This window comes from Bactrocera latifrons, unplaced genomic scaffold, assembly GCF_001853355.1.
Source record: "Bactrocera latifrons isolate USDA-ARS-PBARC rearing strain unplaced genomic scaffold, ASM185335v1 scaffold_134, whole genome shotgun sequence".
NCBI classification, from domain to species: domain Eukaryota; kingdom Metazoa; phylum Arthropoda; class Insecta; order Diptera; family Tephritidae; genus Bactrocera; species Bactrocera latifrons.
The window spans coordinates 171637-190532 of NW_017534786.1; the positions used below are offsets into that span (position 1 = coordinate 171637).

The 18896-nt window shown below is 35.7% G+C and overlaps 1 long non-coding RNA gene and 1 other non-coding gene across 2 annotated transcripts in view; one reads left to right on the plus strand and one right to left on the minus strand.

Moving 5' to 3' along the window:
- The window catches only part of LOC108965129, a 167835-nt gene that overhangs the window by 10437 nt on the left and 138502 nt on the right, over nt 1-18896 (plus strand). The gene's annotated exons all lie outside the window — the stretch shown is intronic.
- Nucleotides 18347-18418, minus strand: Trnah-gug. Its single transcript has one exon. It is a non-coding gene; the product is annotated as a tRNA-His (tRNA).

Sequence of the window (18896 nt, forward strand, 5' to 3'; positions counted from 1 at the left end):
TCCAACGGAGTGAAGGTCTTGTTCTTCCTCTGCTTCCCTTTGCAGACGACATGACCAAGCCAGCACAGCCAATGTCTTAGTTTGCTGAAAAATGTCAATGTCTTTCGTATATCTAGAACGGCTGATCGTTCCATGCCGTTGCCAATGCGCAAAGGACCATAACTTTCTCTCGAAAACTCGCAACGTCGACTCATCAGATGTTGTTATTGTCCATGCCTCTGCACCATATAGCTGGGCGGGGATGATATGAGTCTTGTTTGTTAGGTATTTGTTCGTCGAAAGAGGATTTTACTTTTCAATTGCCTACTTCGTTTGAAAAAGCACTTGTTGGTGTTAATGCTGGTTCCAAGCTAAACGCAAATATTTACGACTTCGAAGTTAAGATTGTCAACAGTGACAGTGACAGGAGATATTTCGTCTTGGCCTCGTTCACTACCAGACCCATTTGCGTCACTTCTTTATCCAGTCCTGAGAAAACAGAACTAACGGTGCGGTTGTTGCGGCCAATGATATCAATAATTATGTAATGGCATGTGCCAACAGCTTTACACTCTTATAGAAGATTACATCCAAGGCTGTTTCCTTCCTGGGTCCCGAACTCAGCGCCATGCCGGATGCGAAGGCCTATTCTCGAAAGGTGAAGCCCATTTTTCGACCATTGCCAGGGGATACCACCAAAAACCATTACTGAATTTGAAATTTTTTTTTATTTTAAATGTTTTTTTTTTTTATTTTACATGTTTTTTTTTATTCTGAGGGCACTCTCGTACCGGTTTTTATAAAAAAATAATTAGACGAAATAATATAATAATTTTTTATATTGATCAGTAAATTTATTCGATATTTTTTCCTCATATTATTTAAACTTTCGGCAACATACTCTTTCTAGCCTAAAGTTAATTTTTTTATCATAATTTTATTATTTGTATCTAAAATGAACTAAATATGTATATACTTGTACAGGTAGAGAATGCTAAGGTACTATATAACTTAATGTCTATTTATTTTACCTCATACTTGCATTCGTCATTATTTACTTCTTCTACTTTTATATGTTGAAAATCCCGTATTTATGGCGCAATGGACAACGCAAAAGTGCGGCTTTTGTAGTAAGCTCTACAACTTCAGGATGCCCATTCATATTTTGCTGTGTTTATTCCACTTCATTTAGGTTTGTTTATGTTCATAAATGCTTACAAGAGTCTATATATATAATGCAGTATATGTAAACACATACATGCCAACCATATATTTATGTTAGTAGCCAACGTTTCGTATCCTTTGGTCCTGTAACAATAACACACATTATGATTGCTAGAAGAAATCAATTTTTGCTCCAATATTTTAAACAGTCAATATAAATGCGCATGATTTTGCATTTATGTGCTGCCGTTGGAAGAATAAGGTTGTACGCTTTCATACATATATACATAAACATATATACATAAACTCATAACAACAATAACGACAAGTTGCTGCTTGCTACTGGTCACCGACATCCGGAGCGCCCGCACGACAAACGCTGGCAATCACCAAGAGTTGATAGTTATTTTATAGAGTTGGCGGTTCGCTTAAAGAATTCTTTACAACGCGCAAAGAAGTACACTTCAAAAAATATTGCGCTACATGAAGAGTATGTGTTATGAAAGAATATGTTCTTGAATGTTTTTTAGATGACTGTCAATCTATGGCATCTGGGTGTATTGTCATTATATTCAATTTAACGAGATTTTTATTCGAAACTCTTTTTTGAAAATTGAATTTAAAAGCTTTGAATAAAACAGCGCAGAGTTTTAAAGTCTTAGCTGCCTTTTCTGGGTTTTCGGTTAACAAGAATATTCTATGCTTTCTCTGCGATTTATGAGGAGCTGCAAATTGTAAGGGATCCTAAAAAAATAGACTATAATATGCTTGACAGGAAGGCCGAAAAGGTTGTGTCGTTTTGAAGCACGTTATTGGGCGAAATTCGTATCACTGAGGTTGATCCAGCGATTTTTGCGGTCTTCCAACTTCTCGGTACCATTTTTGGTTGTCAATAAACATGCACATGCAACATTTTTCAATGATTTTCGACAAAATGAATTGTGTTAATGAAATAACATTTCCTTTTTCTTCAATTGTGAGTATTTTTCCATGATTTTGTTTTTCAAAAGTTCCAATAACGCTATGTAGACCAGATGATTTTTGCTGGAACCCTGAAGTGAAACGATGGAAACATTTGGGTTTCACATGTTTGATCAACATCAATTACTGTTCAGAATTCTCACTTCATTGTTGCTATTTGTTGATTGTGAGCCTCTCTCTTTCTCACTGCTCTCTTTTTTTTTGGAAATTTTGCATACTGAAATGTTAATGAACGATATTATTCCAGTGTCAGTTGTTGCGATCGATGTCAGTTAATGGTCATCGAATCGTAATTTGGTTATTTTTTTTCCAAAAATTGAGGAATTTCTAAGGTAAATTAAAATGTTAGAGAAAGTTAACCAACTTGCACATCGTTTGATTTTCGCTTATCCCGTTTACCTTATAAGTTAAGTATACCGCCAAAGTTTCTGGTCTTTCGGTAAGACTCTATCAGTGAAACGCTTCATACTCAAAACATCAACCAAAAAGTGTCGAGTCGAAACATAAGAGATGTAAAGATCTTCTGCTACTCTCTGTTCGACACGACAGCTGTGTATAGCCGACTCTTATGAAGACGAGTCTTTCAATGAATGCTTTGTGAAACTCAAATGTTTAAGTTCGTAACAAAGTAGACCTGTTTTTCATATTTTCAACGATTCTGTAGACGTGATTCCTTTGGCAACATAAAGCTTTTAGCAAACTCGTAGTAAAATTTTTCTTCATGGTAAAAATCACCGTACTCATTTGTCTAATTGACATATAGAGATTAAACTTCAGACGAACATAAAGTAGGTTTTACCAAAAATATGAAATATCTTTGGTCTCCAGGTTGGACAAAGCGAAGCAAATGGGGTTTGGTTGTGAAAGAGGACAATAAAAAACAAAGGTCAAATTCTACGAGTCCCTCATCATTCTCGTTCCGCTATATGGTGAAGTGGCATGGACCATGGCATCTTCTGATGAGTGGGCTTTATTATTGTTGAAGAGAAAAGTTTTGCGGAAGATTTATGGTAACAGCGAGTAACGCAGTCAACAAAGCGAGAGCTGCACGAGATATACAGCGACATTAAGATAGTTCAGCGAATAAAAGACAGCGGCTGCGCTGGCTAGGGCATATTGTGCGGATGGAAGAGAACACTCCAGCTTTGAAAGTTTTCGATTCAGTACCCACCGGTGAAAGCAGAGGACGAGGACTTCCACTCCGTTGATGAGATCAGGTGGAGAAGCAGCTGGCTACATTTGGTATTTCGTATAGGCGTCAAATAGCGAAACGAAGAAACGACTGGGACGCTGTTGTTAACTCGCGTATAATGGCGCAAGCGGTGTCTACGTTAGTAAAGAAAAAGAAAATATGAGAAAAACATTTAACGATTTGGTTTGCTCGCGCAGTTTAAATGGACATGTCCGGATCATTTATGATCAGAAATCAGGCAAATCAAAAAATTATAATTATGAATTTTCTCGAAGTGTAAATGAAAATCCAACGAAAACTGCTCATAAAGTTTGACATAAAAAATTTTCATTTCCTTGTACATTTGCTAACGCTTCGAATTTTTATGACTTTATTATTGCCATTGCCGTGGCATTTCAATGATGATGGCGATTCGTGTCGCTTCCTGCTTGCATATTTCGTAGCTTTCGTTTTGGCGATTTTTTTTTGTTTTAAATTTGAGGATATTTGATAACTTTTACAAAAAAAAAAAAAAAAAAAAAAAAAATTAAAAACTTGACGTTCTAAATCGCTTCTTTCGTAGTTTATTTCTTTTTTATAGGCAGCTTTTCCTTTTATATGCGCTTAGCTGAGCAGGAAGTTGACATTTTTGGTGTTTTAAAGAAGGCATAAGGCCGTTTTTTTACAGTTTATTCCTTGTATAAATAAATATTCTAAACAAGTATGCAATTATAAAAAATATTTTGTGAAAAACTCTGTTCAAAATTTTATAGATTTTAGGACAAACATATGTACATATTTAGTTGCAACAATATTTTTTTTTTTCACTGATATTTTCTGTTTAAGATCCTGAGAAGAAAACCAATTTATATCTACCTGCCGCAGTTTTGTAATGAAAATTGGTAGGAAGCAATAAGAAAACTGCATAAAATTTGCGGCACTTTTTAAAAGTGGGAAAAACGGTAAAAAATGGCCTAAAAGTCACTTTTTGGCATCGGACCAAACAGTCACGAATGTCAAGAAAAAGCGGAAAAATTAAAAGCAAACAAAAGAGAAACTGGACAAGTTCCAGTATGACCGAAATAAACTAACGAAAGCGAAACTTTATAGCGCGACTATGTGACAGCAGTCGTGACTCCCCTACAGACACCACTCTTGGGTTGAGAGTGTATCTTAAATGCCATTGGCAGGCAAGCAAGCCACGCGCTCGAATTTACCGAATTCACATTTTCCACTTGAACCGATGCGTGGCCGGCAAAGTGCCCAAATAACCGGTGAAGAATATATAAAGAATATAAACAGCGGAAAACTCAACTTGAAAGCAAACTACAAAAGCAGTGGACACAACAAAAGCAACCAAAAACAACAAAATCCAACACAACAATGAACAATCAGCAACAATCGTGTATAACAAGTAACAATAGCGAGAAATGTAGTTGAGCAACAACAAGTATTCGTAAATAGGAATCAAAGCAAGTCTAAATCACAGACTGTTTCTGACAAAAGCAGATAAACGCCAACAAAACCACCACAAAAAGTAACAGCACCAATGAGCATAACAAAAACGAAAGCGGATAGCTAAGCATTTTGGCAAAGTGTTTCTGAATTTGAAAATTAAATTTTGCACAAGATATTAGTTGCAAATCTTCTTTGCGGTATTATAAAGCGCATTAAGCTACCACACGTAAAGTTGGGCGCGAAAATTTTGAAACAACCACTTCCATTGAAATATTTTATTTCACGGACGATGGAGATTAAAAGCTATGGTGATTTAAAATAAATGTTTTCGTATGAATTGAAGTTATATTTTAGAAGAAAGAACTTTATGGAAACCACAATTTCAGTATATGTATGTATGTATATACATCCCAAATTATCAGTCGCAAAGCATGAATAAATAATACCAGTATTACCGCGCGTTAATGACAGGATTGGTCGTCGAGATCAAAGCCAAATGCTCTTTCTTGAAGAAGCAACACAGCTATTTTACCAAGGCAACTCTCCGACTTATTTGTCTTTGATACGGCAGGTGAATTGGGTGTATTGAAAGTAATAAGCTTTGACACCGTTCGACATATTCACCGTTTTTAACTTCCAGCGATAATTTCAAAACATAAAGTGGTTCGCTGGAAAAATAATTGGCCCGAATGAAATCGTGGTGAAAACAAATCTGAAAGCCGCGCAGCTTCTCACTATCGAATGTGTATAGAAATGTTAGATGAACGTTACAAATGCATTGCTCTAGGAGTCTATAATCCAGTTGATGGTTATGTTAGGTCACGGACTTTTCAGCCGATTATGTAGTTTCGGATTATTAATATTGTTTGGTCGTTCAGCTCGTTGAACTTATAGCGGTATTGTTGTGCGGTTTATGAAGAGCTCTAGAAATTTATATTCCAGGGCGGTAAGGGCGGCCAAAAAAGATGATTTGTTTGAGATGCCTATGTTTTCCTAGGGATCGTAAGTTTATATTTTGATTGAGGAAATTCAAAAGTTTTTGTTTATTTATTTTTATACAGTTTTTGAACCGAATTCTCGATATTTGCGGGAAATTTTGCTTTTTTTTTTAATTCCAGGAAAAGTGCGGCTGACACATACATAGATAATACTATTACTCTACTACTACCATCTATATGATTTCTATTACATATTAAAAAAATATAGAACTTTTGTAAAGCAACTTGTGTTAGTTTACAAAAAAATGTATCATAAAGCATTTCGTGCGTTAATTAAGCATTGTTTTTTGAGGGAATAAGGGAAAACACTTTTGGAACGTTTTTATACAATAAAGCCTTAAATTTACAAAAAAAAAAAAAAAAAACAAGACGGCGGAAGCAAAGTTGTAGACCTAATAACTTGAGTAAAAATGGAGATATCTTGATGAAATTGGTACGTGGGTTTCTTGGTACAAAAAAATTCGATTTCGTAGATGGGCGTAATCGGACCACTGCCACGCCCACAAATCGCCATTAATCGAAAACATATAAAGTGCCATAACTAAGCACTTAAGCTGTATAAAATTACAACTTGCCGCAGGGCATCGCAGCAGCTAGGGGCACCTGTGGGCAAAAAACCCACACCTTTGTTCGTATAATTTTTTTTAAGTACATACATATACATACATACATAGTCGAAGAATCGTAATATAAGAGTAACCACCTTTGATTTTTGCGCCTATTTTACTATTCCATACTTTTTTATTTGCATGTACTGCCACGAAAAATGCCCTACATTAGCCATTAAATATTGAAACACAAAAAGCGGGTGTACAGAAAACTCAGTTGTCGTTTTTAATTTGAAAATTGTCAAAACCATTTACATAACCACAAACGGGGCAATTACAGTTTAACCGAAAATTCATGCTCATAAATGTGTAATTTCACGTCCTAGGGCACTCATACGCCCTGGTGACTGTTGAACCACTTATCAAAGGAAAAAATGTCGAAAAAGAGGAACAAAAAACATAAATACAACATTAAAGAAACACACGACGAAGCGTCAAAACGAAGCAGCCGCAAAATAGAATTTCTCTCACACACTCCCATTTTGGTCAATAGCTGATAAAAAATACCAAAAAAAAAAAAATGGGTTAAACGTTGCTGACAGCTGCTGCTAATTGCCCGACAAATCGCTGACTTCATTTCAACTTTTTCTACCATTTTCTTTTTAGCTCATCTTCCTTATGTCTTTTGTGTTTATTTGCTTAGCCTGTCTTAATGCTGTGAAGCTTTGCTGCGTCTTTTGTTTTGAGGCTCGCAGTAAGTGTGTCAGTGTGCAAGTAGTTTTCTACGGCAGCAATTGCCTCTTTTGTTCAGCTCCCAGTGTTTATTATTATTTGTTTCGTTATTGTTTTGAAACTTTTGTGCATTTCTTTAGTTGACATACAAATCTATGTATGTAGGTATGTAGGTTTGCCTACGTTTACTTCATGCTAATCCTAAAAGGGCTATTTGGAGTCATTAAATAGCATTCTGAGAAGCCTCATAAAACTGGGATGAGCAATCTTCCGCTTATTGCTATTTGTCTGAGCGAGAATATTGTGGGAAGAAAGTAGGTATTTGTATTAAATAGTGAAGTCACGAGTCAGCATTTAGCCTTAGGGATAAATGTCATTTCGAATACTAAACGTTTTATAGGCGTTGAACAGTGTGAAGCTCAGAATTTATATAGAAGTATGTCGAAGAGCTTAAAAAAAGTTAAGAAAATGTGGAGAAATACAGATACATTTCGGCTTTAACTGTAAATTTCAAAGATTTACATATTTTCGTATTTTGTAGATATTGAGTTGTGAGACAAAATAGTGTAATAAGCCTCCGAAAGGTGTATGGTGGTGAGGAAGATTTTTCTGCTTAAAATTATCTTAAATCAAAACTTCAAAACAATGTATTCTGATAATAAAAAAATTAGATTTTCGGTGCCTTTACACAAAAAAATGTTTTGTATGAAAAAGTTTTACTTACTCGGGAAAATATATTAAAATATTTCGCGTGATTCCGAAATAAAAGCGATTTCAGAAAAAACGCGTTTAGAATTTTGGGAACCGATTACTAAGTTGAGAATTCATAAAAAAATTGACTTTAAATTTTCAGATTATGCACTCAAATATATGTATTTTCGATAGACATATATGCAAATCAAAAAACCAGACATTTAGTCTGGGAGTAAGCTATATATATAATTAGCTTGTCGAAATTGTCATTTCGTATTTCTAATCAATCTTTAACTTATTTTTTTACATTTATAATCATTATTCCATCAGTGTTAAACTTTTCTGGTTTCTGGGCGAAAAACTGCGACAAGTAATTTTCATAGGCTTCTCTTGAGCCAACTTTACTCCATTATGGGAGTTCTGCATTAATAACCGAAACAAATGGTAGTCCAATGGTGCAAGGTCAGGACTATAAGGTGAATGTATCACAACTTCCCAGCCGAGCTCTTCCAATTTTTGCCGAGTCATCGAAGATGTGTGTGGTCTAGCATTGTCCTGATGGAAGATGAAGCCCTTTCTGTTGATCAGTTCTGGACGTTTTTTCGTTTGCTTACTTCAATCTCATTAGTTGTTCATAGAAATATTAATCATTCGACCAGGCTGGGGTAGCTCATAGAGGATGATTTCTTTCCAATTCCACCAAACCCCCAGTATAATTCTTCGAGGAGTCAGTCCTGGCTTTGCGATCATTTTTTGAGCTTCAACACGCTTGGACCATGATGTTCTTCGCACATTATTGTCGATATATTTGATCCGCTTTTCGTCTCCTGTTACCATTCGCTCAGAAATATCAGCAAATAATCGCAGATGTTAATTAAGTTCATTAAATTTTCACAATTCATGTTTTAAATGGTTCAAAACCATTTTATGATAAATGTTAAGTTCCTTAGCGGTGTCATGGCTACTTTTATGAAGATCCTAGTCAGTCTTTTCCATAACTTCATCGACTTTCTCAACGATAGGTGGACCAGAGCGTGCTGCATCTTTCACATCTATATTTCAAGAACGGAAGCGAGCGAACTGATACAGAATCGTCTCCGTAAACTTCACAAATTTCATTGGTGGTTTGCGTGACATTCTTCCCTTTTTAATACAAAAATTTCAAAATAAAACGAATTTCTTCATTATTTTCTCCCCTTTTTTGACTTCCCCGAATTTAATTTTACTTTTGGTTAAATGAAGCTTAAAATCTCACTTTTCCAACACTAGACCCAATATGATTGGTAGCATTGGAGATGTAAGACTGCAACGACATTTATTGACGAAATACGAAAATACTTTTTCGACTACTATTTTAAGAGGACCTCCACGAATGATGGTTATTTATTCTAGGTAAAGTTGCTGTAAGATTACAGCTTAAATCTTAAGTGGATAAATGTAACAATGTCCAAATATAATCGTCACTTGATTTGAAAAATACAGTTTGAAGAAAAAATTTTTTGAAAATGACTTAATCCTTTAAATCTATTTGTCATGACCTTACAAATTTTTTGAATAATAATACACTATTGGAAGAACGCTCTTTTAGTTTACAGAAAATAATCCTCCACCTCAACTCATTTTTTACTGGCGGCTTCATCCTTTCCATTTTTATACTCTCGCAACAAAGTTGCTAAAGAGAGTATTATAGTTTTGTTCACATAACGGTTGTTTGTAAGTCCTAAAACTAAAAGAGTCAGATATAGGGTTATATATACCAAAGTGATCAGGGTGACGAGTAGAGTTGAAATCCGGATGTCTGTCTGTCCGTCCGTCCGTGCAAGCTGTAACTTGAGTAAAAATTGAGATATCATGATGAAACTTGGTACACGTATTTCTTGGCTCCATAAGAAAGTTAAGTTCGAAGATGGGCAAAATCGGCCCACTGCCACGCCCACAAAATGGCGGAAACCGAAAACCTATAAAATGTCATAACTAAGCCGTAAATAAAGATATTAAAATGAAATTTGGCACAAAGGATCGCACTAGGGAGGGCCATATTTGGACGTAATTTTTTTGGAAAAGTGGGAGTGGCCCCGGCTCCTACTAACTTTTTTGTACATATCTCGAAAGCTACTATAGCTATGTCAACCAAACTGTATAGAGTCGTTTCTTTTAGGCATTTCCATATACAGTTCAAAAATGGAAGAAGTCGGACAATAACCACGCCCACCTCCCATACAAAGGTTATGTTGAAAATCACTAAAAGTGCGTTAACCGACTAACATAAAACGTCAGAAACACTAAATTTTACGGAAGAAATGTCAGAAGGAAGCTGCATCCAGGTTTTTTTTTTAAATTGAAAATGGGCGTGGCGTCGCCCACTTATGGACCAAAAACCATATCTCAGGAAGTACTCVACCGATTTCAATGAAATTCGGTATRTAATATTTTYTTAACACCSTGATGACATGTACCAAATATGGGTGAAATCGGTTCACAACCACGCCTGAAATCTCGATTATCACTTTATGATGCGAGAGTATAAAATGTTCGGTGACACCCGAACTTAGCCCTTCCTTGCTTATTCAATAATAAATTTTAAAACAATAATTTTTCACGAGTAAAATTTTTTAAAGAGCGAATATCTATATGCAAATGAACATCATCACATGCAATCATAAAGCAGTACAAATAAACCCTTTATAGTTGGTGTGCGTCAACGGCGGCTGCGAATGCATCAGCAACTAAGTGGCACTTCATTGCACTGTCTGCATGACAAGTGGCAAACGCCGTGCATTAAGCGCAATAATCTGCTTACATTATTACGCATAAATATTTATGTGCATGTTATATGCGTGTGTATGTGAGATATAAGCGATACATGCATATCCTCTTATATAAGACTGCATGTATGTTCGCTTATGTAACGTTTGGCAGCTGACACCGTGAATTGCGTGTTTTTACTGCGAGAGTTTTATTGCATTTTTTTGCAGCTTCACGCATTTTCCTGCTTTTCGTTGTAAAATTAGCAATTGTGTGGTAGTTACGGTTGCCATTTTAGTTAGCTTCTACAATTGGCGGAATGGTTGTAAGCTTATGAATTTCAACCTGCTTTATGAATTAGTTGATATAATAGGGCAGGGAATTATAGGAAACGAAGTTCATTTTAAAACAGTTTTTTTTTTTACTTTATTTCTTTAATAAGGAAATATTTGTTTATTTTTTATGTACAAAAAGTGACGGATAAGACCTACTACTTGGTTGTATTGCCATGCCTTTATTTATTTTCTGAGATATCGTTTAGGATCTATCAATTATGACGAAGTATATTGCAACTACTGAGTTCTGATTTCCGATCTGTATTCCCAAATACGCGGGTTTTTTATGCAATTATGGTCTAACAGACTTATTATATATTTCTTGTACTAGAAGTGGAATTTAATGAGCATTTACACAGCATTTCATATTTTACAGGTAAATCAAATTCAAGACTTCTTCAGTAAGCTCTGCAATTATTTCAATAATTGAAGTGACAAAAAATGTAGTATTTTATAAATTTTTAAAATTTTTCTTAAGATTTGTACCAACCTGATAGTTTTCGACAATATCTTTGATTTGTGCGTAATTTGGCCATCTTGAATTCAACTCTACAGATTCATTTAACACTCATTAGTCACAAAAGAGTTAGTTATAAAAGTTTTTAGAAAAACTGTGGTTCTTCACAAAACTTTTATTCAATTCTTCACTTTATCACTATCTTTTAAGATCGTTGGCATCCTTTTTAGAACTTTTGAGCTATTTTGGGATAGGAATAGAAGGTTGGCAAAATACTGACTTATAAGGTTGAAAATAAAAGCTTTGTTTGGAAGAGTCATAATAGTCGCTTGACTGCTTAAAAAAATGGTATTATTGATATTGGGGATACCAGGGCCTTGTGAAGAATGAAATTGCTTTCGATAGTCTTGTTTCCAAATACGCTATTCACCGGAATGTACACAGAGAAATATATATTTTTTAGGGAAATTAATTCTATTATTTAGCAGAAATAAATACATAAGTATAATGATTTCGATTTTGAGTTTTTTTCGAAATTAGACAAATTCGTACATCTCAGACGTTCTATCTATTAAAAGCTTGATCCATCGTAGAAGTGTTTATTGATGATTTTTCGAATTGGAATCGAAATTCAGTTTGAAAATTAATATTTCATCACTTTTAATTGACTGCATTTTTTACAATTACCTGACCAAGGTTCGGTAAAATCCTTTTTACATATGAACGAATAAGAACACTCTTAAGTAATTCAATTTAATTTTTAGTATAGTAATCTAAAGGGTAATCCATTTCGAGGCTTCCTATATTTTTAAAGATAAAACACAGAAACTTCAAATTTAATGGGGAATGTATATTACCATTCGAAAGATCGTTCTTTGGCGTTTATTTTTTGAAGATTATCTTTTTCAAATAGTCCAATTAGGTAAGAATCTCGGAATTCGAGATATCCAGCTGTAAGTCTGTAAATATTGAATATTGATAGATACACCCTACCATATGTAGGTTTAGAGACAACTTTTATTGTGTCAATATACAATATTTACAGTCTTACAGCCGAGTATCTCGAATTCCGAAGTGAACTTACTATAATGACTGGACTAAAATGTTGGCCACGGCTTCGTCTCAGATGGTCCATCCATTGAGTCTAATTTTCGATGACGTTTTTGAGCATTTCGACTGGTTACTGGCGAATGACACGTGTGATGTTTGCTCCAAGGCCTGAATCGACGTGATATTATCGCCGTCTTGTTGAAACCAAATATCGCCGAGATTACGAGCTTCAATTAGTCGGCAATCATAGCGCGAAAACGGTCGCCATTGATGATTACTGAACAAAATTTGGCTCGAAAACGTCGGACCTTTTTGGAACTCTTCAAGAGCCCCTAAAACGAAGCGATGTAAAATGGGCCCAAGCGTTCCATACTTTAGTCCGAGTTTGCTGCGAACGGCTCCGACGCGGTCTAGTTCGTCGAATATTATCCATTATTGTTGCCCTAGAAAATAATCTATTCCAAATTTGGTGAAGATACATAGTCAAATGTGAAAGTTTTCCATACAAGAACTTGATTCCGATCGTTCAGTTTATATGGCAGCTATATGTTATAGTGGTCCGATACTGGCCGCTTCGACAAATGAGCAGCTTCTTGAAGGGAAAATGACGTTTGCAAAATTTCAAAAGGATGACTTAAAAACTGAGGGACTAGTTCGTACATACACAGACGGACGGACAGACAGACAGACGGACATGGCTAAATCGACTCCGCTCAACATACTGATCATTTATATATATACTTTATAGGGTATCTGACGCTTCTTTCTGGGTGTTACAAACGTCGTGACAAACTTGATATACCCTGTTCAGGGTATAACAATGGTGTTGCGAATAGTACGCTCAGTAGGCCGATTATGTTGACCATAAGTTGAGCGAAGCGCGAAACACATTCTTTACAGAACATTTCCGTAATAAAGTTCAACGATTTGTAATCATTGTTCAGGCGTAAGTCTTTCCATGATAAAATTTCGAGTAATACTGAACAAAAATCTGTGACAAAAAAGTTATTTATAAAAAGGACCGCTACTTGGACGCTAATATTTTTATTTTTACCCATTCTTAAAGAATAAAGTCTTAACTTGCCGGCAAATATTTATCCGTTGATGGAACATATTTTCCTTAGTGATGATTTGCTTATAAGACTTAGTAGTCTCAAGGATGTTTTACTTTGTCTACTAATAAGTATGACGTGATTTTGGCAGCTTATTGCGGCCATGTTTGTTTACCTATTTGCGTACAGTTTTGACAGTATTGTCAATAAGGTTTGCGATTTCATTCAGTTTGGTAGAACGCTTATAAATTGTCCCAGGTTTTTAGCAAATTCACTTGCTCAGAAAAATTCACAAACTAACGTTGAAGCCCATTTCAGCCTGTTGGGGCGAGTAAATCAAAATTTGGGGACTCGTTAATTTCGGTAAATGGCCAGTCAAATTTCCTTGGTCTCAAAACACCTATAAATGCTGTTATTATCGATTAATTTTTCTCTTTAGCAACTGAATTGCATTTTACTTCATTTTCATACAGCACAAGAGCTCATAAGTATTCACAATTTGTGTAAATTTACAATTTGTAATGAAAAATTGCAGATGTGGCAACGCTGCACGCTACAATGATTCGCTGTTGCAGTGCAAAGTGTTGTCACAATAAACCGCAGGCCGTCATTGACGTACATAATGTTGTTAATATGGCCGGCAATAAGCATAAAGCCAGTCAAACAGTCAGTCACTCAGTCAGTCACTACCCAGCTCATGAGTGGCAAGACTGTGGCGTACGGTGTGTCCGTTTGTGTATAGGTGTATGCGTTCATTGTGTGGTTTTCATCCCAGTTGGGTAGGTGTTAATGTTAGTGGTGTCCATTGGTTTTGTGGCTTGTTTGCTCAGGTGTTTACAGCGAAAGGCGAATACGCGAAAAGGTTGTCACGTTGCGTGCAACCAGTTATTGCCGCATACAGACAAAACAAGCCACCAGCTGAATGCCTACATATTTGTCCGCTTAATGTAAGTTTAATGAGCCTCAAAGGCCTTCAAGCATCCGGCTATCCTGTTGCACGAACACTGGACTACTATGCCACAGCCCGGCCGGCTTGGTCGTTTAAAGCTCTGGTGAGTTGTGGCAAATATTTGCTACGGAATGTGTGTTGCCTTTTACCTTTGTGTGTATGTGCGCCAGTGTGCGTGTGCCTGTTGTAAATTTGAGTTTTGATCTCTTATACCGTGAACAGGAGACAGGAGGATATAAATAAATGTATATGTAAATGAACAGGGGAAAGACTGAGTCGATTAAGTTATGTCCATGTGTATGTATATACGCGAACTAGTCCCTCAGGTTTTGTGATATCGCTCTGAAATTTCGCACACATTCTCTTTTCTTCAAGAAGCTGCTTATTTGTCGAAACGCCGATATCGGATCATTATAGCACATAGGTGCCATATAAAACAAACGATCAAAATCTAGTCTTTATATGAAAACCTTTTTTATTATTTATATATTTTTCCAATCAACGGCACAATATCCGAGAAAATTGTACAGATCCGACTACTAAAGCATATAGCTGTCATATAAACTGATCTATCAAAATTACGTCCTTATATCGAAAACTTTTTAATTCGGTTAGATATCTTCACGAAATTTAGTATGAGTTATTGTATATAGTAGTCCTAAAATCCACGAAAATATTTGTAAGGTCGGACTACTATAGCATATAGCTGACATACAAAGTTACCCTTCAAACACAAGATAGAAGTAATTTTATACCCCGTCATGCTATAAGAAATGCAATAATGCACCTGTGAAGGGTGTTTTAGCAGTGCAACATTTTTTCTTGTTGTTGTTGGATTTTAGGCAGTTGTCATATTTATCTTTGCTTCGAAAATGCTCTTCTTCGCTACCTCACGCATACATATGCACACAGTTATGGAACGTATGTTTGTACACGCGGAATTTTATCATTCTAATGTGCAGCAGCGTGCAACTGCGGAACGTCGGAACGTAGGCAATGCGTGCTGCAGCACCGCTGATTACAACTGATGCATTGTTGCAATGAAATGCTGAAATTTTTTGCTGCTACTTTCGGTGCGTTGACTATGCCAGCAAATAGCTTGTGTAATTACTTGTTTGTCTTTGTTGTTGTTGTTGTTATTGCACTGCCTTGATCGCTCTCGGTAGTGAAGTGAATTTGCAAATTGCATGCTTAACGTGGCATCAAATGTGATTTTGCCGTTAGTCGTCGTCGTCGTTGCCACAGCGCGCCTTTTATGCGAAAGTAGCATGAACACACACACACGCATACACATTCAGGCACAATGTTGCCGCGCTAAAATGTGAAATGTAAAATGCAGTCTGCAATTAATTGCGAAAAGAGGGACGTGCTCGCCGGAAAAGTATCGCTTAGTTTCGCGACTCGCATTTTCACCTACAACAAAAGCAACAACAAACACTATTACAACACAACCAAACAAACATCTGTACACACACACACACAAAGCCATAAATGTATGTGGCGAGGTAAGTGCACTTTTTGTTGCATGTTTATTGCCTTCTTGTTGCATGGAACAACATGCGTCAGCGCTAACGATGTCAACAGCGAAAATGGCGAAAGTTTTAATTCGAATTTAAATGTACTTTTTAATGTTGCTTTAATGTAATAATTGCTTTTTAAATGTATTTGTAAATGTTGCAAACGCTAATTGTTGCTAGAACAGATTTAACGCGAAATAGACACATGCGGATGGCTACTGCTCCAAGCGGTAATGCCTTCAAAGTGTTTCTCAGCGTTGCGCGGCATTTGCATCATTGAATCTCTGGTGGCACTTTAAGTATATATGTTAAGTTTTACTTCTTCAGTGAAGTGCGTGAAGAGATTTGCTGTAATGAGTTGAAAATGAGAGTACGTAGAACGAAAACGAAATTCAAAAGTCAAATTATAAATGATTGCACACTTAATATGTGTTGTAAAGGGAGTAGGATTGAGAGTTAGTAGGGCTTTGAAAGTTGCAGTTAGCAGTGGTACTCTGGGTAATACTTGGGCGAATTCGAACTGTGGCCTATTTAGAACAATTTTTATTTGAATTGTGACTGCAGAAATTTTATAAGTTCCTTTTTATAATACTTTTGAACTCTTCATTGCTTGTATCTTTATGTATCGATAGATTGATTTGAGCCAAAATAAAATTAAAATATTTTTTTTGGCATTGGCAGCTTTTCATTTAGTCTGTTGTTGAATCCTATTGCAGAGCAATGGTTCGCTCGATTTCGTTCTGAAAATTTCTATGTGAAAAAAGCACCTCGATCTGGTCGACCTATTCGTTGAAAAAGTCAATGAAATTATGGAAAACAATGCCACTGCCGTCACAAAAGCAGCCATGACATCGCTAAGGAACTTAAAATTCACCATCAAACGGTTTTGAACCATATAAAAAAGCCTAGCTACAAAAAAAAAAAGCTCAATGGAAAATTTATTGAACCGAATTAACACCTGCGATTCTTTGCCGAAACGAAGTGAAATTGAACCATTTCTGAAGCGAATAGTAACAGAAGGCGAAAAGTGAATCAAATACGACAACAATGTGCGAAAATGATTATGGTCCAAGTATGTTGAAGCTCAACAAATGGTGGTAAAACTAGGATTGACGCCTCGAAAGTTTATGCTGAATGTTTGGTGGATTTGGAAAGGAATTATCCACAATGAGGTGCTACATATTAGTAGATTTCTACATTTTACTGTCAACTGCTAATGAAATTGAAGTAAACAATCGAAAAAGCGGCCAGAACTGATCAACAGAAAGGGCTTCATCAACCATCAGGACAATGCTAGACCACACACATCTCGGCAAAAAGTGGGAGAGCTTGGCTGGGAAGTTTTGTTGCATCCACCATATATCCTTGACCTTGCACCATCAGACTACCATTTGTTTAGGTCAATGCTGAATTCACTTAATGGAGTAAAGTTGGCTTCAAGAGAAGCCTGTGAAAGCCCTTGTTGTAGTTTTTCTCCGAGAAACCAGGATAGTTTTACACTTATAGAATAATGTGTCTAGTGGAAAAATGCCAATAAATGATCGACCAAATTGGTACATATTTGGTTCATTAAATTTCATTATAAATATAAAAAAAAATTGAACTTTGATTAGAAATACGAAAAGACTTTTTCGACTACCCAATATTATATATAACTCATACACTGACCCACATATTAGATTTGTTAGAAAAATCCGAATAAATTTATACCACTTAAATGGGAGTTGAGGTAGTATCGACCCGCTTTTATCTACTAACTGTTATCATGTCACATACGAAAGAAATGTTTCCTGGGTTTCATTAAGGTACTTCACATGCAATCATCAATCATATGGAGCAAAATCAATCGGATGTTCCAAAAACTTTTTTTTTTGTAGCTATTTTAGGCATCTGGGGGCTCAGTGAAGTATTGACTCGATTCAACCCGTTTTTTGTATACAGAAAAAGCGTTTTCAAGCAAGCTTTCTACCTGAATTTCAATTATATACATGTCTCACACATTGACCGATATTTTCGGTTAAAAGAAGACCATAGATACTGGAGTCTACATATTCAGAACCTAGGGGTTTGAATAGTTTTTTTTGGATTTTGACAATTTTAGGTCATAAGATGGCTACTTTAAAGAATTTATTTGTTTACTGGAAAATTAAATAATCAAGTGGAATTTGAAATTGTGTTATATGGGAAGTAGGCGTGGTTAAGGTCCGATTTCGCCCATTTTTATACTTTGACATAAGAATAAGAGATAAGTCGCGTACTATGTTTAGTCGAAATCGGTGGGTCTGGTTGCGAAATTTGTGATTTCACCAAAAAGTAGGCGGGGTGCCACCATCGTAAAACTCTCATAAAGCCTATAAATTAATTAATATAAAGCCCATAAAGTAAAATTTATTGTCTCTGTAGTATATACTTGTACAACAACCTAATCTTCAAATACCTAGTTTTCATAAGTTGCGATGCAGTAAAAAACTTAATAAAAAATTTATCTCCATCCATGATAATGCCTTTAGGAAGCATTGCCGTGACCAGGATTCGAACCTGGGTTACTACGGCCACAACGTAGGGTCCTAACCACTAGACGATCACGGCTACTGGAAGCTTGCTATCTCTTCAAATTAGTTTTTACCAAAAGCAATATGAAATCAGATTTGTTGTATGATCGCCTATAAGATTACTTATGTACCATATAGAGCATATAAACGTATGTATTAATTTTCAGTCAACGAAATTGCTTGTATGCAGGCAATTAGGCAGTAAGTAGAGCTGCGCACAAAACAAAGTCGCAAAACAGCAGGCAGTTCATGAAAGAAATATTAGACAAAAACAAATATTAACAAACCAAAAAAAGCTAAGTATTAAAAGTAAAAATAAAAGCAGTCAAACATTAAACACTAGGCTGTCTGTTTGATAATTTTTGGGCGAAATTATAGGCATATTTAGATATAGTATAAGCTTACGTTCTAGTTAGCATGCTTACTTATTTAATTCTATTCAGATATATTGATATAAGAATATATATTGAGATGGTTTCTAAAATAAAAATATTTATTGACATAATATACGATAT